This window comes from Phyllopteryx taeniolatus, chromosome 1 (genome assembly GCF_024500385.1).
Source record: "Phyllopteryx taeniolatus isolate TA_2022b chromosome 1, UOR_Ptae_1.2, whole genome shotgun sequence".
NCBI lineage: Eukaryota > Metazoa > Chordata > Actinopteri > Syngnathiformes > Syngnathidae > Phyllopteryx > Phyllopteryx taeniolatus.
This window is the reverse complement of record NC_084502.1, coordinates 7849577-7871282: the sequence shown is the minus strand read 5'-3', so window position 1 is coordinate 7871282 and position 21706 is coordinate 7849577. Positions and strand designations below refer to the sequence as shown.

The 21706-nt window shown below is 42.2% G+C and overlaps 1 protein-coding gene across 3 annotated transcripts in view; it reads right to left on the bottom strand.

The window, feature by feature from the left end:
• hdac7a (histone deacetylase 7a) overlaps window positions 1–21147 on the bottom strand; it is a 58863-nt gene extending 37716 nt beyond the window's left edge. Inside the window, exons 1-2 of one of the 3 annotated variants that reach the window (XM_061768283.1) lie at window positions 20994–21147; window positions 7021–7094 (exon numbers count right to left, since the gene is read on the bottom strand). The gene's annotated coding sequence lies outside the window, so the exon portion shown is untranslated. Of the gene's footprint in view, window positions 1–7020; window positions 7095–7819; window positions 8088–20993 lie in introns of those variants that run through there. The other 2 variants (XM_061768282.1, XM_061768290.1) reach the window with 2 other exon arrangements.
• Window positions 21148–21706: the final 559 nt, after the last annotated feature.

Sequence of the window (21706 nt, the reverse complement as noted above, 5' to 3'; positions counted from 1 at the left end):
CTGATTTTCAAATGTTCAGTACAATTCCATTTGTTATTATTTTTGTAAGTTTAGTAATTTCAGTGACCAATGTGGATTTTTCTCTTTGACAGACATGCATGCACCTGCATGCATGCGCTCCTTATTTTTTTCAATGTCAATAACTGTCTGTTTCTTTAACCACCTTTCTCGAATATGTTTTTCAGATTTAACATTTTTACAGGCAACTTGCCGTGATCTTTATCTTGGTTTGGAGCTCATCCATTCATATTGGCTGCCACATCAACAGTTAGTTAGTCCTTAGCATGTAATTTCACATCCTCTCTTTCAGGGCGGTTTGCTCTTAAACCCTTTATTCTCAGGGGATTGCTTTGAAGTGACAGCACCCTCCACTTAGAAACGTCATAGGAGGAGCAAATTTTGGAAGAACGGTGGCTTCGAAGATTTCCAAAGACTTTTAGAGATAAGCGCACTGAAGCTGCGCTCCTGATGACTCCACTATTACCATGAGATTTCATTTTATTTCTTGACACAACCACATACTTTAAGGATGTAGAATACCGGTGGACTAGCCATAACATCGCTCATGTTGTCAATGCTAGCTTCAGTGATGACTTTATGTCCAGAGTTGTTTCCAATGTTTGTACAAACTTTACCTCACACATCAGTGATCAGACACCAATTACTGCAAGACCTGATATAAGAAAGACAACTCCTGTTAGTCCTTGGCATGTAATTTCACAAACTTGACTTGGAACTTTATTCATTAATTCACTTAAGACACCAGTGAATCTTGTGAAACTCCAACTCACTGAGCATCTCAACAATTAAGACCAATTGTGTTTTGCTTTTGATAGCGTTTAGCAACACGGCTTTAACAATTTGAGCAACACATAAAATGCCATGAGACGACAACTTCCTGTTCCTTCTCTATTATATCTGTTTGGCTAATTCTAAAGGTGAGTAGTTTTGCTTGATTATCCTTTTATTAGGCAGGTAGTAATATTAAAATGTGAATTAAAAAGTGTCTGTACTGTTAATGAGTGTTTTACCAGTGCACCTGGCAATATTTAATTCACTTTGTTTTAAAGTTACAATAACTTGGAAGTCAAGCAGAGTCACAAAACAGATTGTGCTCAATTTAGGAAATTCCACAGTACTTTGTACATAGTGCTTCATAAATGTATTATGCTTCATAGTTGAGTTATTTAATGTGGTCTCTTAATTTTAGTGCGCTCAACAGGAATGAGAATTTATAAACTGTAAATTAAATTTATACCCAAATTTGGCATGCCTCACTGGGTTAATCATTATCATTGTCTTAACACATTCACTGCCATTGACGGCATTAGAAGTCAAATATCCATGTTAACTGGGAAGGCTGTCCGTGTTAATGAAGAAATCATGTGCTTTGCAATTTTTATAGTATACTTTATATGTTTTCACAGAACCACGTTTTTGAAAGTAGCCTGAAGTTGTAAACAACATTGGACACCAGTCATCTCACTCACACACACACGCACGCACGCACACACACACACACACAAGTTGGTCTAGGAAATTTGTTTAAAGAAAGAAATTATGGAAATTTAAAATCAGTTCCAGAGCAAATTTCTCACCACTATAAAACCTCCAAGAAAAGTGCAAAAATAATCATTGAAATAGTCATTTAAAGCTTCTAAGTATTGTCCTGCCATGTGGGCCTTAATACAAATGGGATTATTTCTTTTTCAGACAGTCATTACCAAGTTTTAGACCCAAGTGGTCACTTTCTTGGAGTGGCGGGTGGGATTGAGGTTAGGATGGTTCTTTCACGCCAAACACCACAGCAATTAATCCTTGGAAAAACAGTTCCATCAAATTTTAACCGGGTTAATTCTGTGTGTAGATCAGGAGTACAAAACACGACAGTTTACCCAGCTGACCAGTGCAGGAAGCATTTAGCTCAAAAGGGTAATACGAGATAAATTGATTTGACACTCTAATAAATGCTGAAGGGTTGTTACTTCACACCATACCATATATACTGTTCATATATTAACAATTCTGTGCAGGCTCCAAATGCTGTACTTAAATGCAAGACGGGCACACTCAAAGAATTGGTAGCCTCTTGGGGAGTATAATACACATTACCCCTGGCATATCAAGTGATTTCATGCACCTTGAGGCAGCACAATCGAGCAGTTTGTTCGGCGGGTCAAAAATAGCCTTCTAATGTTACAGCCATTACCAGACCTAGTCCTGCACAAAGGTTTTGCACACAAGACCCAAGAGAGTTTGTGGCACCAAATGATCAGCAAAGGTTAGTAAAGCCCTGTGATCACCGCAAAAATTGAACTATTCTGCCTCAGGTTAGATTACTTAAAACACCTAAAATCAACTAACAAGGCTAAAACGACTAAGAGACAGAGCAAAACCTAGTCTATTTGGTGCAGTGGCAGTCTTTATCAGATGACCACAAAGGCATGAACAATACTCTGGTCAGCTAACCCAGAGTGCTTGAAAACCAAGACTGGAGAAGACAGAAACATGAGCGCCACTGCAACTTTATATCAATTGTGCCTGTTGTTATCTGTGCCCTAAGTTTCCCCTGAACAAAACGCACACATCCACAAGTGGAGAGATAGACGTGGAAAGAAAGTGTATGCATTCGCCCACGTTACGTAAATTGATTCAAGTCATATTTTCCTTTGTTACAAGATTGTTGCAAGAATTTTAAGTCTCTTTGAGGGCATTACAGGGGACAGGACCGACTGGTTCTTACATAAATCTCACTGTATGTGCATGTGTATACACTTGTACAGAGTACAGTCCATGAAGCAAACAAATAAGTGGACAGGAAATCTACCATACTTGGAGTGACTTGGGCATTAATTTTTTTTATATTAGTCATGGTTCTACAAATGTGATGTACTTGACATTATTTCTTACTCAAGCTTTTTTTTTTTTTACCGCTTTCAAGCACAAAGCACGATGGGTATGTTTTTTCCCAACATTTTGAAAAAAGGGCTTGACTGATTCAACCAAAATCATGCATGAGGGTTTGGCACGGCAACGGAACAAGTCGGCTAATCTGGCTGCTTTCTATGTAGAAGATTCAATACAATAAATTGTGATTTGCGACTAATGAGGAACAGCGGTATAGAAAATTGGCTGGATGGCCATTAGTTGGTTCTGCAATCCAAATAATGTTTGGTGCAAATCCAAATCTGACAACATCCTCCATAAAGACTTTTTTTTTAAAAAATTTTTTTAAACCTTTTGTTAATAGCCTGGGTGGAAATCTGAATGCACTGATCCATGAAAAAGGACATACATAGCGCTATCTCCTTCTTGCATACGCAAATGGAAGATGTAATCACTTTGTGCATCGCTGGCCTTTGCAGGACTGGAACAATACCACTGCAAAGCATGTTCAAACTTACAAGGGCATTGTACAGTCTCTGAAGACTATACATCAACAATACAACTTTTCTGGGCAGCAGTAGCTCATGTCTTAGAACTTGGGGTTATGACTTGCTGATTTAGTCGTTATCCTGCAACCAAATGGAGTAAGTTGTCCACAGAAGTGAAATCAGACCCAAGTGTGATTGTTTTAAGTCCTGGTTAAAAAAAAAATTTCTCATGCTCGTGATTGCGCATTTTAGAGCATTTTCATTATTACATGATCTTCCTTGCACTGTACATTTTTAGTAATTGTAGTCTTTTTGTTTCTAAAAGGTTTTAAAAAGGTTTTTTTTATTTTTCTGTCCTTTTTTAAATTATGTTTTAATCCTTTTTTTTAAATCATGTAAAGCACATCGAGTTACCTTGTGTATGAAATGTGCTATATAAATAAATTTACATTGCCTTGCCCATGCGGACAAAATAAAAAAATACCAGCTACCTGTTGGCTAGTGAGGTTAATCTGCGAGATGATAGTGTGCTTCTTGACTAACGTCGGGGTGCCCTTGAGCAAGGCACCAGCCCCTTACCCTCTTTGTTTAAGAGGTGCAGAACAGTTTGCATACCCTTTTCACTCTCTTGGGATGCTTTCTTATGTGTGGTCAGAGTTTCTGTGTGCTTTGAATCACAAATGTACAACCCCAGGCAAAACAGCTGGCAAAAAAAGACTGAGAAAGTTGAGGAATGCTCATCAAACACCTGTTTGGAACATCCCACAGGTGAACAGGCTAATTGGGAACAGGTGGGTGCCATGATTGGGTAGAAAAGGAGCTTCCCTGAATTGCTCAGTCAATCATAAGCAATGATGGGGTCAGGTTCACCTCTTTGTGAACAAGTGCGTGAGAAAAGAGTCCAACAGTTTAAGGACAAGGTTCCTCAAAGTACAATTGCAAGGAATTTAGGGATTTCATCATCTATGGTCCATAATATCATCAAAAGGTTCAGAGAATCTGGAGAAATCACTGCATGTAAGCGGCAGGGCCGAAAACCAACACTGAATGCCCGTGACCTTCGATCCCTCAGGCGGCACTGCATCAAAAACCAACAATGTGTAAAGGATATCACCACATGGGCTCAGGAACACTTCAGAAAACCAATGTCAGTAAATACAGTTCGGCGCTACATCCGTAAGTGCAACTTAAAACTCTACTATGCAAAGCAAAAGCCATTTATCAACAACAACCAGAAACTCCGCCGGCTTTTCTGGGCCCGAGCTCATCTAAGATGGACTGATGCAAAGTGGAAAAGTGTTCTGTGGTCCGACGAGTCCACATTTCAAATTGTTTTTGGAAATTATGGACGTCGTGTCCTCCGGGCCAAAGAGGAAAAGAACCATCCGGACTGTTATGGACTCAAAAGTTCAAAAGCCAGTTTCTGTGATGGCATGGGTAACTTACACATCTGTGAAGGCACCATTAATGCTGAAAGGTACATACAGTTTTTGGAGAAACATATGCTGCCATCCAAGCAACGTCTTTTTCATGGACCTCCCTGCTTATTTCAGCAAGACAATGCCAAACCACATTCTCCACGTGTTACAACAGCGTGGCTTCCTAGTAAGAGTGCGGGTACTAGACTGGCTTGCCTGCAGTCCAGACCTGTCACCCATTGAAAATGTGTGGCGTATTATGAAGCCGACAAAATATAAAATGCGACAACGAAGACCCCGGACTGTTGAACAGCTGAAGCTGTACAACAAGCAAGAATGGGAAAGAATTCCACCTACAAAGCTTCAACAATTAGTGTCCTCAGTTCCCAAACGTTTATTGAATGTTGTTAAAAGAAAAGGTGACGTAACACAGTCTTAAACATGACCCTGTCCCAGCTTTTTTGGAACGTGTTGCAGCCATAAAATTCTAAGTGAATGATTATTTGCTAAAAACAATCAAGTTTATCAGTTTGAACATTAAATATCTTGTCTTTGTAGTGTATTCAATTAAATATAGGTTGAACATGATTTGCAAATCGTTGTATTCCGTTTTTAATTTATGTTTAACACAATGTCCCAACTTCATTGGAATTGGGGTTGTACATCAGAGTGTGAGTTGAATTTTTTGCCTTGTGGGATTATGATGATTATAAAAATATCTTAAAATATATGTTGTCTTTTTTTTTTTTTTAGATAAGGCAAAGAAATCTAGGAAATCTATTCAAATACCCATCCCCGTTCAAAAGATCTGTGATGTTAGGGTTTCACATATTTTGCATGTGACTAGATTGTTGCTACCTAATTGCTTTTAACTATTCAAACAATGGGTTGTGCAATGAAAATTTATTAAAGTAGGAGATAATAGTGAAAGAGCCAGTGTCAATTGCACTGTGTGGCTTGCACACATGTAACCAGATGCTGTAAGCCATGGGGATGACTTCACCAACTTTTTTCCACAGGAGCACACATGCACGCTCACACGCACACACAGACAGTGCAGAGTGAGCATACAGTCATCGCAGGCTGGCACAGAACGAGCCAACCTCTATTGAACCAGACGTCCATTGTAATCTTACACATAGAGGCATGTGCGTGCCTCGGAGCAAAACACACAAAGAAACAGCTGGCTAACTGGTTTGCAATGGGCGGAGTCAAACATTTTGATCTCCGACGTGCAGCGGGAACCCGAGTCAGCAAGATGTCGTCAACAGAGTTATTGGACTGATGCTGAATGGAAATTGGTGATACAAGAGTTGGTGATACAAAAGTTCTAGCCTCAGCGTCCTAAATACAGTTATACTTAGTTATCATTTAAAAGATGTTTACAAACTAAAGTGGAACACCCCAAAAGTGGATTGTAACCAACATTTTCTATAACATAGGCGCCGGCAGCCCGCGACCCGAGTGCGGATAAGCGGTAAAGAAAATGGATGGATGAACAAACTGTTATGTCTCAAAGCCAAACTAAACTTGAAGTTCAAACCATCATCAGACACCAGCAAAATGCATGACACATTAGCTCAACGAGCAACTCATTTTTGAAAATGGATGGTTAGTTTTATTACACAATAGTTAACTTATTTTTACGCTTGTATGAGGAATGTTAAAAGGTTAGTACTTAAAATATTGCGTGCAGAGTTAGTTTTAAAAAATTAAATTAAAAAAAAACATTGGAAGTTAACAAGTATTTTAACAGTTCAACAGAATCACAGGTTTATTATCAGCATTGTGTATATATAAAAAAAAAAGAACTAAGGGAAATTGGGAACGCACCTTGTAGTTAAGCTTGATGCATTATTGCCCACATAATAAACAGAAGACACGATCACTGAATGCACAAACACAGCAAGGCAACATCCGTCTTTCCAAATAGGCCAACACCTGTTCTATGCTTTTACTGCTGTTCCCTCACAATCCGACTGCTTAGATCATTGTGCATGGTGGAAAAAGTGCTGTCACCCCAGGCGTGTAGAGACTCTGTAAGCAATGTGTGAGCGTTTATTTAAAAAAAAAACCTAAAGAGGACAAGATGTCATCCTAAGGGGGTTCATTGTTGACTGGTAGCATTTTTCCACACGAGCGTTTCAATATTGACAGCTGTGGCCCACTTTTTATGAGTTCAAGTGAAACATCACTCAGTCATTGGTCTTTTACTGTCATAAACCTACCTGTCGCCGGATAAAATATGCTGGACCGCCCCTCTTTATATCTTTATGGTGTCCTTAATGGGCGCTGATTCCATCTGTGGGGACAAACACGGGATGCAAGGTGAAGTGCAAATCATATGCAAATTATTACTGTTGAAATGCCAAAGATTTCATTTGCGTATTCCCTTCGGAGTTGCACGTGAGTAACCCAGGGGAAAAAAAAAAAAAAAAGAATCGTTTCAAGAGAAGTTGCTGACAGTCATCCAATAACAAGATAAAACTTTACGAGGAGTTGTTTATACTCCCCATTATGCATATAGATAGATACAATGTAAGTGTAATATTTAACCCCAGATATGAGGGAATGATTGACACAATGTCCGTGCAGGCATGGCTGGGCTAACAGAAGGAAAGCAGCGTTACGTGCACACAAAACACACAAACAACCACTGATGGGAAAGCAAAACTGGAGGACATTTCAAGGGTGTCTCTGAACTCTGATGCTAAAACCGGAGCAACTTCTCAGCGTTACTGTATTTTAGGAAACAGCTTTTTTTGTTGTTGTTGTTTTGATTTTTTTTTTTTTTTTTTGTAAGTGATGAGTGACTTTAACGTCAAAGTAGGTTCTTCTGCATAAACGCTCGACTATTGTATGAAAACCTACACACTGACAGGTCTTTGAACGTCTCACGGGCTCAATGAAACGAGTGCGGGTGAGAGCACCTGTGCACTTCCTCGCTTTTAAACAGCGAGCGACTCCAAAATTACGACGCCGAGCAAGTGGAGCAAAGAACGCCAAGCAACTTCCAGCTGTTCGTACCTTGGAAGACAAACATTCGAGCCTCCGCGTGGATCCAAAAACTCGTTGAAGTATATATATATATATATATATATATATATAGATATATATATATATATGTATATATATATATATCTATCCAGCTAACGCCCGAACCGGAGGTGGCGGTGCTGTTGTCAGGAGGCTTTACGGCGGAGCTGAGGAGGAGGACGAAGAAAAGAGAGTTGTCGCGGCGAAGTTGCTGAAAGAAAGTCCGGCCCCCTCCAGTACAACTCCCCTTCCCTTCCCTTCTCTTCCCTTCCCCTCCTTCTCCTCCACCACCGTCGCTCTCCTGCTGACAGAAATAGCAAGCGAGCAAGGCGGGCCCCACCAAAAATAGCCTCGTTTTGACGCCGACCTGGCTCATTGTTTTCTTCAATGGCACATTCTCATTGGATGCACGCGACAGCCAATCAGCGCCTATCTCCATGTACCGTAGTTGCTGAAAATGATCATCACCGTCCGAAACTGAAGAGAGGGCAAGGTGAGTCCCTGGCAAAGTTGAACAATGGAGCCGACTCTGTGGCTCCATCTACTGTCAGTCAAATTCACACCCAACAGTGTTGCACTCTGTACAGAGCCGGATGAGGGTGGTCAGGGCCGTCCCCCAAGGCTACGTTTGACTGTGAGCCTCCCCACCCCCCCAATCAATTGACACTTGCTGCATCTATCCAATCAGCTGATTCACATTTTCAACTTGAGCTTGGACTTTCTGGTCGAAACAACAGTCCATTCGGGACAACATCAAACTCTCAAATCCCAAAATATAAATAATACCTGTCACGCCATGCACTTTCCCAACTTAATCAACCTCTTGATACCACCGCCATTGCGTTGCAATTATAGAAACCAAAAGCGCAATATAACTCTTATCAATAGTAACGATTAACATGACAATTGCATAAAAACATTTGAACAACATACATCACCACAGATGCTGATTATTAAATGTATTGATGTGTGCAGATCGCTACAGATGTGTTGTGCAAACTTACTTAACTACTTACTAAATCTAGCATCCACATACACGTACCGGAAGAAACTCACAATTCCATTCGGTTTCGATTCTTTAGGTTGTGATTGGATTCCACACTAATTCAAATGTCAATTCAGTAAAATAGATTTATTTTCTGGGAACATGTATGTCACCGCACATTTTTGAGGAATAAAACATCTGAAAATTTGCACTATAATATCCAATCCTGAAAATTGTGATGGAAAAAAAAATTCTGCCTGCCACCATTTACAAAAGACCATGGTTTTGTCTCTTTCCCGTGTTCTGGATTCACACCCCAAAAGTAAGATTTAAAAGGTGAAGGTGCTGACTTCACACCCGTTGATGCATGCTTTTGCATACAACGCAAATCACATGCAAAGTGCCCCCCACTGGCTAGGAAGTGAATCCATTCAGAGGATTTGCTAAATCGATATTGAATTGGGGATGGAGAATATTGCCATGCAACGATGAATCCATATTTCTACCCCCCATCCCTACTTGAAGCAGTGCAGCCAAGAGAAATGATGCGAAATGAAGATAAATCAAGACAGATAGAGAATTCCCCCTCCTTGAGCTGTCACCTTATTGTGGTGGAGTTTGTGTGTCCCAATGATCCTAGGAGCTAAGCTGTCTGGGGCGTTATGCCCCTGGCAGGGTCACCCATTGCAAACACGTCCTAAGTGAGGGACCAGACAAAGCACAGCTCCAAAAAATCCTATTATGACGAACAATTCAGGAAGACGTTTTCCCTTGCCCGGACGCGGGTCACCGGGGCCCCCCTTCTGGAGCCAGGCCTGGATGTGGGGCTCGAAGGTGAGCGCCTGGTGGACAGGCCTACACCCATGGGGCCCGGCCAGGCCACAGCCCGAAAGGGTAACATGAGTCCCCCATCCCATGGGCTCACCACCTGTGGGAGGGGCCATAGGCGTCGGGTTCAGTGCGAGCTGGGCGGTGGCCGAAGGCAGGGACCTTGGCGATCCGATCCCCGGCTACAGAAGCTGGCTCTAGGGATGTGGAATGTCACCTCTCTGGCAGGGAAGGAGCCTGAGCTGGTGTGCGAGGTCGAGAAGTTCCGACTAGATATAGTCGGACTCGCCTCCACACACTGCTTGGGCTCTGGTACCAGTCCTCTTGAGAGGGGTTGGACTCTCTTCCACTCTGAAGTTGCCCACGGTGAGAGGCGCCAAGCAGGTGTGGGTATACTTATTGCCCCCCGGCTCAGCGCCTGTACGTTGGGGTTCACCTCGGTGGATGAGAGGGTAGCCTCGCTCCGCCTTCGGGTGTGGGCACGGGTCCTGACTGTTGTTTGTGCCAATGCACCAAACAGCATTTCAGAGTACCCACACTTTTTGGAGTACTTGGAGGGGAAGCTGGAGAGTGCTCCCGCTGGGGACTCCATCGTTCTGCTGGGGGACTTCAAGGCTCACGTGGGCAATGACAGTGAGACCTGGAATGGCGTGATTGGGAGGAGCGGCCCCCCCCGATCAGAACCCAAACGGTGTTCTGTTATTGGACTTCTGTGCTCATCACGGATTGTCCATAACGACAAACATAAGGGTGGCCACACATGCACTTGGCACCAGGACACCCTAGGTCGCAGTTCGATGATCCACTTTGTGGTCGTGTCATCGGACTTGCGGCAGCATGTCTTGGACACTCGGGTGAAGAGAGGGGCGGAGCTGTCAACTGATCACCACCTGGTAGTGAGTTGGCTCCGATGGTGGGGGAACATGCCGGTCCGACGTGGCAGGCCCAAACGTATTGTGAGGGTCTGCTGGGAACGTCTGGCGGAATCCCCTGTCAGAAGGAGTTTCAACTCCCACTCTGACAGACCTTTGCTCATGTTCCTGGGGAGGCGGGGGACCAGGTCTTCACCCTCGGCAGGGTCCTCGAGGGTGCATGGGAGTTCGCCCAGCCAGTCTACATGTGTTTTGTGGACTTTGAGAAGGCGTTCGACCCCCCTGCCCCCGCGATCCGACCTCAAATAAGCGGTAGAAAATGGATGGATGGGTGGATGAATGAAGAGAATGGACTGTTGGGAATGAACAAATACAAATTCATGGAACAAATATTAGTATTTAAGTGTAAATGTAGGCCAAGTGCGTCTGATAGTGTTTAGGCCAGCAGAGAAGGCCTTGGCAGCCACTACTGCAAATAGCAGAATTTGAATTAATCAGTTCCAGTCAAACTATCACCACAATAACAAACTATATGAATGTATTCTATACTGTAATATTATTGTAAGTGGGGCCCTGTAATGTTTTCAGTCCCAATCTTAATGGAACATTGTAGTGTAAATTGTGTGTTGATGAAGTCAACCACTGTAACATAAATTTTCTTTAAAAAAACAACTGCCTGCACCGGTTTAAATGTAGGATGGCTGTGTCAGCTACATTTGTAAATAGTATAACATCCTATTAGCGTGACACAATGTAATCGGGTAGTACATTCAATAAGAAAGGGAAGGCCACACAGTAAACAAATGACAACAATGGGACACATTCTGTGGTCTTTCTTCTTGGCTGTTTATTACAAGAAGAAGACATGCTTTGTCTGAGAAAATGGCGCCTTTTTGCGTTCTTCCTATCCCATTTGCGTTAATACCAATAAACAGACTGCATTGTGTCTAGATCCTAATCCAAGTGGTATATTGTGGTACTTTTCACAGCCATTCACTACAGTTGACAGTGGAATCAGGAGAACAAATGTATAACGGTACTTGAACTATCCTGAACTGCTTGGTAGAAACAGGGAGAAGTGTTGCAACACATCCGTTATGTTTACATAGTTTTTTGCTGTTTCGCTTATATTGAGTCATGAATGCGGTTGGACTTATCCAGCTTTATGAACAGGAACTTTCCAAGTGCATTCAAGTGGCTAGCATTATTGTCTCAAGATGAAAATGTTCTGCGTTAGAAATGTGGCTTGCACACATTGTGTATTCTCACAGTCAGGGCCTCACCAACACTAGCTACGCATATGGTTTGGACTAAAGTATTGGGACACCAGGCCACTACACCTTGAAGTGAGAGAAAATCTGAAGTTGGTTCCCCTTTGCAGCTTACACAAAAATGTTTTCGTGTTGACAGTCAAGTGTGCACTTGCAGCCGGTCCCCATTGCGTGAACACTTTTTTTTTTTTTTTTTTTTTTAAATATAAAGACATTTTATTTGTCTTTATTACATGTTCTTTTTTAATTCAATGTACCGTCATCTCTTCTCTTATTCTTTTTCACCCACACTTTTCAGTCTTTCGCCCCCACTTTGACCTGTTCTTTGTTTCCATAAAGCGCAACCATTTGCGTGCTTTTCATCCTATTTTCCGACTCAGGCGTAGGCCAGGTCACCGAGTGATGTATCCTATCCGAGCAATATTGAAACCAAGTGGTGTGCGTCTGTCTACCTCACTAGGGGGCCCGCCGTGCGCTCACTCGGCTTCAGGAGTGTCTGCAGAGGGGGAACCCAAGCACCTTTCTCAGAACACCTTCCTGCGTGGGTTTGTGGAGCAACATGCTCGGTAATGCACGTGCGTGCACATGTGTACATGCTCAGTCCATTCAATTACACAATCTGCCATGAAGTCTGAATCACATCCGGTTTCGAGCTGAAAATAAGAAAACCACATGGTGACAGAAAAGTAGCGCAGAAAGCAACCGCCCACGGGGGGAGAGAGGGCTTTACACGCACAAATGCACACATACGCACAGCAAGTAAGTTCATATTTTACACAACATTGGTTTTGTTAATTTCCTTTATAGATGAAACACCTGATTAAAAGTTTCATCCACATGCTATTGGCAAATTGAAACAAGTGTAGTCTCCATATGGAGCTGTGAGCTAAACATTGTACAGACTGTAAATAGTTCACTTGGTAGAGTCTGGCTAAAGCCACAAAATAAGTAAAGTCTAAAAGTTGTTCTTTAGTATTGCATTTAATTACAATTATAAGTGACCCCGATAAAGAGCGATAGTCATTCTATTAGCAGATTTGGGGCAGGATGTGGTCGACCGTTCACTAAGTGGTCGCCTCCCACCTGTTCCAACAAACCATTTGATAGAATAAGAGAGTTTTTGAACAACTGCGGGCAAATTACAAAGATGTGCACTTTTCAAATTAGATGACAATTCTAAGGGCCAAATCCTCCTGCAACAACCCATCGCTGTTGCTTTGTTTTAATAAACCAAGTGCCGACAACCTTGGATACGTAGTTTAATATCCAGGTTTCATGTAGTGTTTTTTAAGAAACATCGTTTACTGGAACAAGCAGCCTCTATCTGCAAAATGAAATTACAATGCCTGTTGTGTAGGAAGAATATAGGAAAGATTGTAAAGAGGAGACAGAGGCAGTCAAAGTGTTGATATGTAATGATGAGTGTAGGGGTGTAGGTTGGAAGAAAGAAATGAAGAGAGAGGGGTGTGTGGAACAGAGAGACGTTGAGAGCACTAGAATAATGTTTGGCCTTGGCCTGCCAGCGGGGTCCTTCCCCTTAAGAAGCCAACAGGAATGTAAAGAATGCTGCATGAGAAGAAAAGTAGTGGACCGAATGGAGGGGGAGAGAGAGACCAAGCAAGTTGATATGAAAGAAACAAAGAGGAGGAAGGTGGAACCAAGATGAGAAGGAGGAGGTGCCGAGTGAGGAAGATTTTTTTTAATGGAGAAGAGAATAAATAACAAGGCTATCAGATATCTCAAAATCTGTGTATCTTTTTGTAATGCTTGAGAGAGAGAGAGTACGGGGGTGTGGTCAGAAAAACCTGGACCAGCCTCAACAGTTTTCTCCATGCTTCTTCATTGGGTCACTAAAAACAAACATGCACCTGCAATACCCCACGAACACTCCTTCATCACCTCCCCACACCTTAAGTCATTCACTGCCAGCCTTCCCAGTTAACATGGATATTTGACTTCCAAAGCCGTCAATGGCAGTGAATGTGTTTAACATGCCCTCTCCTTCATGGAAAACTTCCTTCTCATACTCTTCATTTCATGATCATGAGATCATTGAGAAACTTTCCGGAAAAGACACTGAGCAGATAGTCTGAAGATGGCAGGATGTCACATGAGTGCGCATGATTAGCAGATGAACACAAAGATGTCACCCATATTTGTGTCAGTCATCTCTCGTGGACTTTAAACAGATATTAAGGAAATAAAGTGGAACAGCTCAAATCGAATGCACCTTGGGTCATACAATTTGGAATTGTACCATAATGTTCAGGAAACATGCCTAACTTTGCGAGAGTTTAGGGGTATCAACGGATAAACTATTTTGCTTCTTTCTTTCTGGTTTATATTTCAAAGGAAGTACCAATCACCATAATGGTTGTTAACGGAAGAACTGTGAATTTGGAAAACAAATCGGAAAAGGACAAGCATCCGGGAGCAGCTCGTGTTCCAGACAGGTTCCACGGTAGATAAAGTGTTTCAAATATTCACCAACCTCAGTACACAAAGACATAGACCAACCTCTATTCATACCAACTCGCAATGCTTTACATTAACTTTGGTGTGTGGGAAGGGGGACACCCGAACACAACCCACACTGGTACAGAACATGCAGATTCCACAGAAGGGGAAGCAGGGAACACATAGAGCTAAAAGAGGATGACATTGTCAGAATGAGTTACAACCTCTTTCGGACGGAACACTTTAATCTGAGAGTGAGTGAGGTCAACCCCGGCGACGGCACACGCAAAGAAGTGCATAATGACGGGCGAACGATCCACAACAACCAGAGTTGTGGCAAAATGTTCACAAACCAGATCAACCATAAGACTACACCAGGGATATTAAACACTCGCACAAGTAAACACACACACGTGCATACAAAAGAAGAACAAAGTCTCAGAAAGCAACCCTAAGTCTAAAAAGTCTGCCTGCCCTTGTGTGTAGGGAAAACCCATGCAGGCCAAATATAGCGCTACACTCTCGTTAGCCATCTCTCACCGCCAGTTCATCGCTCTCGCCGCATTGCTGTAAACAATCAGCTGGAAAAAAAACTGAGAATGTTCCCAAACAGCAACTATCACCCACTTAAGGGGAGACTACGGGGATGATGAAATTGAGTCATGACAGAAATGAGTACTGTTCTCATGAGAATTATGTACGGCAGACTCACTGCAAAAAGTAATTCAATTCAATTGTTTATTTCAAATTTTTGGTTCATAGAAGATGAGCAGTTAAAGTGAAGAAAATAAATGCAATCTCCTACGTTTACAGTATAAATTACATCATAAATTATAAAAGAATTTATGAATATATATTTGTATTTTTGCTTTTATGAAAGTTTGGGTTAGGGTTCATGAAATGATTTTAACAAACACGAACAACTTGACCCAAAAAATATATATATAATATATATAATATGGCCAAATATAGCGTTGATTGACAGCGATGATGACGTTTATAGCGCTTTGTGTGCGCTGCATGTCCACCATGGTTACGGAATTGGTTGCCAGGTTTTTTTTTTATTTTTTTTTTTAATTTAATTAAATTTTTATTTTTTTCACAAGGAGATTGCACAAAATTATCATGTGTCTGGGAAACAGTCCATGTACAGTAACCGAGGGTGGGGCTGTTAATTCATTCCTTGAATAACTATAAAGAAAATGAACAAGCTAGTTATCAATTGTTTTGTTTTCTTTTCATAGATTTTTACTCGGATGGGAGAACAACTGAGATGCTTTTGTGTCACAGGTACAGATATTTTTGCTTCTTACCCAGAGAATTACTGGAGTCTCTCTTACCATCTGATATCGTCATCATATATATATATATATATATATATATATATATATATATATATATATGTATATTATTTCAATCGTTCAGTCAAAAAATGTGTCATCCATTATAAACCTTCACAACTGTAATAAAATGTTGATATCTAGCAGGCAGAAATGTTCGGCCCGAATTGCTCAGATTCTTTTTCCATGTCACGTCACTTGCCACTTGTTGCTAGGCAGAATTCATCGGGCCCAGTCCTACCTGCCTCACACGCCAATGAAAAGAATGAGTGTATAGAAATTGTATATGTCAGCCACACCCCTCTAGACTGTTGGGATACTAAACCAGGAACAACCATTTTTTTTAAGTACACATTAATTTCACAATTGAATCACTACTCTAAATTGTATTTAAAGCAGCAAAAGTACGTCATTTTAATTATGTAATGACTAGAAAACTAATTCAAACAGGATTATGTCTAATATTTGATGTAATGTAATGGACACCTTTTTGTATAATTTGTAACGCACAATTGAATGATTGTATTTTTCCACCACTAGTGGGATGTTACAGAATGAGCACACACTGTCTGCCTGCCTAAGATAAGATACGGTTACTTTGTTGTCTCAGCAAGGAAATTTATCTTGGCTGCTAAAGTGATTTGCTGCAACAATTCGCAGCGCGGGACACGATAGAAGTATGGCACGACCACCTCAGCCCCGCCGCATAAAAGGGACACCGGGCGCACGTCGCTTCTATCGGTCTCTGTCACTGATGATTGATGAAAGCGGCGTTTCTCAGCTTGTGTTTTCTCTGGTGTTCGCAGTGAAAGGTTACACCTCACCTCTCTGCCATGCCCTCTGTGCGACATTAAGAGGCAGAACGAGAGTGCGTAAGAGGGAGACAGATGGGTTTTCCTCGCAGGATATCCTGTTCTAAGTAGAGCTGCTGGGCCCACTCTGACCTCCTCACCCCTCTTGACCCGTGACCCGCTCATAGTTTACGCTCACATCTTTAACGATTCCTAATCGCCACAAATCTCTTCATTTTCTTGAGATTCAGCAATAACCCTTTGTGGTTTCGCCCATTCCATTAGTTTAGTTTATTTTACTCCTCAGTTTGTTTTTCCGCTTTGCCTTTGTCCAAGTCTTCCTTCTCCTTGGATCCTCAATGCTATTTTGTTTTATTTTATTTATTTTTTTCATTTCCGGCTCACCATAAACAAAGCTAGTATTATAGCTGAGTTGTGAGACACGCTCACTTGTTAAGTCCAGAAAATCATGCACTTTGATAACAACATTGAATTTGTAACTATATTTTGATTAAGTTACTGTATATACATGATAAGCCTGTATGCATTCTTAATACATCTACTACCAAATAAAAGCAGTTTCTCACCCCGCATACACATAACAAATCTGAGATATACTGTACAGTGCGTAACACATTCGTTAGACCACCACCCAATGAAGGTTTATGTGACTGCTACCCTAATCGAAAACTGCCTTGGTAATTGCCAGAATCATTTTTTTTTTTTCTGTAGTGTTTAATTCACCAGTATGTAGGAGGTGTTTAACCAAAATAATATTGTTAATGCTAAAATGTAATTATTACTGTCATCCGTGAATTTGAATTTTTTTTACAAAAAAAATAGTAATAGTAATTGACTTGCATTCGTGAACAGAAAGATTTGTTCGCGTGGTTGAATTTTATTCTCAATTTCTCAGAGGGACTCGGTGAACAAGCACAATTTGGGGTATAAAAGGGTGAATTGCCTTTGGATATTCTCATTTTTTTTTTTTCATTTCATACTCAGGGCATTAAATCGATCGCAACTGGACTGTTCTGGTTGACGTAGAAGACATTTTGCAGGATTCGTCAGTTCAAGAAAGAGGTGAGTTAAGACCACACGTGCAACCTTGTCAGCTCAAGAGCCAAATTAGATCTTTGGTTTCCGCCCAGGACCTATATTTGTTAAAATATGTCATTATCATAACATCAACATAGCATAGTGCACATAATATAATGATAAACACCATAGATCACATGATTACAATAACAAATCAAAATACCCTTTGCCAAGAAACTGTATGTCTGCTTGATGATCAATGAAGTAGCTGATAGCATTTGATTGACTATCGGCGACTAACAAAAAATTTACCGATGTTTCTACATTTGGGAAACCCTTGTTTAAAGCGATGACCATGATAGAAAAACTTTTTTTTTTTTTTTTTAAATGTAATCCTACTCATCAACTTGTAGAATTTGACCAGAAAGTAATGAGAATCTTTTTGACCAGATACCTACTCACCCTATATCCAAAAGTACAGCCAGAAAAAAAGAACTGCACAGAAGAAAAGTCCCAGACACCCTTTGTCTCCCTCATATCGTCATCTTGTCAGCCTCTGTCCCGCTCTCCCACCCAGCGCTCCCACCCTGGGGTGTTACTGGAATTCATTAAGTGATGAATGGTTGTTTGTGTTTTTTTAAGCTCAACAGCGCCAACCCTGACCCGCGTGGTCATAGCGGGAGATAACCAAACGTTTGCCGTGATTAGGGGCAATAATTAGCCAATCATCCTCTGACCTGCTGGCCAACCTCCAGGTCAAAGTGACACGGGGTTCCCCGGTTCCCGGGTGGCTTACCATCCGGCAGCTTAGCAAAGTAAGCGATACAGTGGAGTTCTTGTATGCAGACAGGTGACACAAACATCCCCAGAACACACGCATTCCCATCTGTATCCCAGTTCGTGGGGATGTAGGTATTTAGGTGCCCGCACATATGTGAAAGTGATAACGATTCCAGCGGACCCGGCGCAGAGTTTGCTCAGATAGGCTGCGGTTGAAATCTACACTTCCTGCTTCCTGTGGCGAGAGGAAGTGCTACCGTCGCTGTCCTCTTATCACTGGGTACAGAGCCAACACGCAAGGAGGGCGGAAGGAGAGAAGGGAGGTCAGTCAAGCAGCCTAGATAAAGGAAAATAAGCCAAATCGTGAGATCACATGGCTCTCTGCGAATGGATGGTAAGATGCTAAGTGATAATCTAAGGGCGGTCATTGTGGCGAGGGCACAATGTGAAAATTAGAGTTGCACTCATTAGAGCGCAGACCTCTGCCAAAATTCAACCGCTTACAAAAGTTGCTCCATTCCTTTGTTGTTGAAGAAGACATTAGAGAAGGGCTTCTACCGTTTACATTCTGAACCAGGGGGACAGTTCCATTGTGACTCCAATGGCAAAAAAAACCCTCATTATTTTCCAGATATGTCACCCAATCACAAAGTTCCGATCAGTTATGTCATTTTTTTTGTTACTAACAGACCAATTAAGAAACAGTAATCCAAAGAATATCACTCGTATGTTTGCTTGGTACTTGCGAATATGCCATTATGGGCCTGTAGGGCAGCGTATTAGTACCAAAAGATTTAGGAATTATCATGGGAATAACATGCCCTAACCCTAATCACTTCGAAACGATGGCAAAGTATTTGAATGGGTGGGGAATGCGTCCTGACCTTGCCTCTTCGTACCTTGTGAGGCAGTCAGTTTTCTCCTTCAAAATAGTACAGGGGGAAACCATGCCGCATTGAATGCATCACTTGGAGTAAGGCATGCCAACACACAACGACAAGGGTCACTAAAGCTCGATACTGTACTTCTCCGCATGTGGCTGTTGGCCGCAGTTGGGAGACTGAGGGCGGCAAGGAACTTGTACCACTACAGCAAAGTGGACACAGCAGAGTATGATAATGACATGTCCAAAGATAAGGCGCAGGGTAAGCCAGCAACATTCGTGTTTATTTTGTTTGTTTTGTAGAGGTCAGTGGTGTTCACAATTAAAATTCTGATATTTGTTCTATGAAATGTATGCATTTATTTCCCACAAGAGTTGACTCCCTTCATTTTGTAGTGTTTTTCTTGGCTGCAATGCTTCCAGTGCATGTACGTGGAGGTTGGATTTGTTTTTTTTTTTTGTCCAATCAGATTTCAGCCACAGCAAATTGCCATGTCACTCCAATTTGCCACGACCTACTGAATCACTAGAGCTGGCCGATGTGACTTTAACTATGTTAGCAATGACATGGTTTCTTTAATCAATCAGATTTGAAAGCTAGCCGGCCCACAATAACGTCAGCATTTTTCCGTCCTCCGATTGATGAAGTCGGGTTCGTCCCCAGCGAAGGCCCAAGTGCCAAATGCTCGGCCCGCTACTGGTCCAGGTTCGAGTACGACGCGGGGCTAACGGTAGATCACGCTGTTGCCAATGGAAACGTATCAACATCAAGTAGATCCGTGAGAAGCTTTGTGCAGCGGAAAATGGACTTGGGTGAACAAAACACTGAGTCAGTTTGTTGGTGACTGTCAAACGTTTTCATGTTGCTTGCTGGCTAACAGACAACAGCTGCAGGCAATGAGAGATTCAGGAAGGGATATTTTGGGGGGAACGGGAAGGTTTGCAGGTTACAATCCAAATGTGTCCCGCTGCACCTGGTGAAGAGACAATGGGTTGGATGGAGGCAGAGAGCAAGGCGCAGGGGGGGACAGATTTTTGGGCTCAGGGTGGGGAAGCTTTGAGCTGGGATTGTCCCAGATGGACACAATCCGCTCCCTCCTTTTTTTAAACAGCCTCTGGCTTCTTGTCATATTTGCACACATTTACCACTTTTTAATTCCCAACTGTAAACAACACGTCTCGAGAAAAAAAACACCAAACATTTTGCATGGCTTATAAGAAAATACTTGAGCAAATTCACTGTTTTCCTCTTTGCTTCTGACAATTTTCAGGACCCCTGTAACCCCTTCGCCCCTCCCCCCACGTTGCTCGTCTAATTTCTGCCATTTCCAAAGTAAACACACCGCTAAATATCGAGCTGACTCACTTCCACTGTGGGTGGCTCTGTTTCCAATTTTCTCACCACCTCAGCCAGCCTAATACCTCTGCAGCAGAAAAAAGAGCAATGTGTACAACAAACCCAAAAAAAGTGATAAACCAGTCATGCAGCGTTAAATGGGAAACGTGAGCATGCGGCAACCCGGGAGGAAACCGAGCATTTTTCTCCCACTACTTTTCAGGCTCCCAAATAGTTACTGTTTTTCCTTCCTTTCTTTCTCTTTGGGAGAGCGTGGGAGCGCCCTCAGAGCGCCGTGGAGAAACCACAGGGCTCAAAACAACAGGAGGAAGCCGGTAACCTGAGTAACATTGACTGGGGAGCGAGAGAGAGAAAGAGGTGGAGGGCGAGAGGCGAGACAGCGAACAGGGGGCAGAAGATGGGTGAAAGATGGCAAGCGTGCACACAGAAACACCCAAAACAAAGATGTCAATTGAGCTCTGCCAAGTGGAAGCCACTAAGTATTTCGCACGAAATGACCTGTTGCATTAAAATGGGCTACACCTTCAACACACTCAACATGAACCACTGTCCAGTTGCCTTACCAGTGTGCGGTGCGGTCATTCAACATGAAGCTCCCATCAGTCCATATTCTGGTACAGTTCAGTCCAGGCGGCTCCACAGTGGCGAGAAGGGAAACCCAATTTACGCGCACACATGCACAGCATCAGTTCTCCCTGTCCAAATGTTGAAAAAGCGAGGGGCCGCAACAAAAGCCAAATAGAGGGAGGGAGAAATTGAGGTAGAGCGAGAGAAAGAGAGAATGACATTAACCCCTGAGAGTGGACTTGTGGACTCTCTCTCTCTCTCTCTCTCTCTCTCTCTCTCTCGCTCTCACACATACATACACAGATGTTGGGTCATATCACTGACTTCTTGCTATTTTCAAGTGCCAAAAGAAAAGGAGGAGTCGAGCCGAGCCAAGACCGGCATGTGTGTCTGACTGCCGTGTGTGTTAAGGTAGGAGAGCAGAAATTAGAAGGAAAAAAAAAAAAAAACTCACACACAATGGAAGGAAACACCGTATCAGAAGGACGCAAAATACCAGTACAGACATCATTAACAAGCAGTGAAAAACAATGACGTGCACTATGCAAAATATAACTTGCAGACAGAACAATCAGTGTGTTTGCGTACACGGATTGGTGCAGACACACTTTGATTGGACTATTTGTGTTTTCCCAGCATACAAGCATGGGTGGCAGTGGCCCCATTGGAACCTCTAAGTGTTGATTTATTTTTGTTTGTTTGTTTTTCC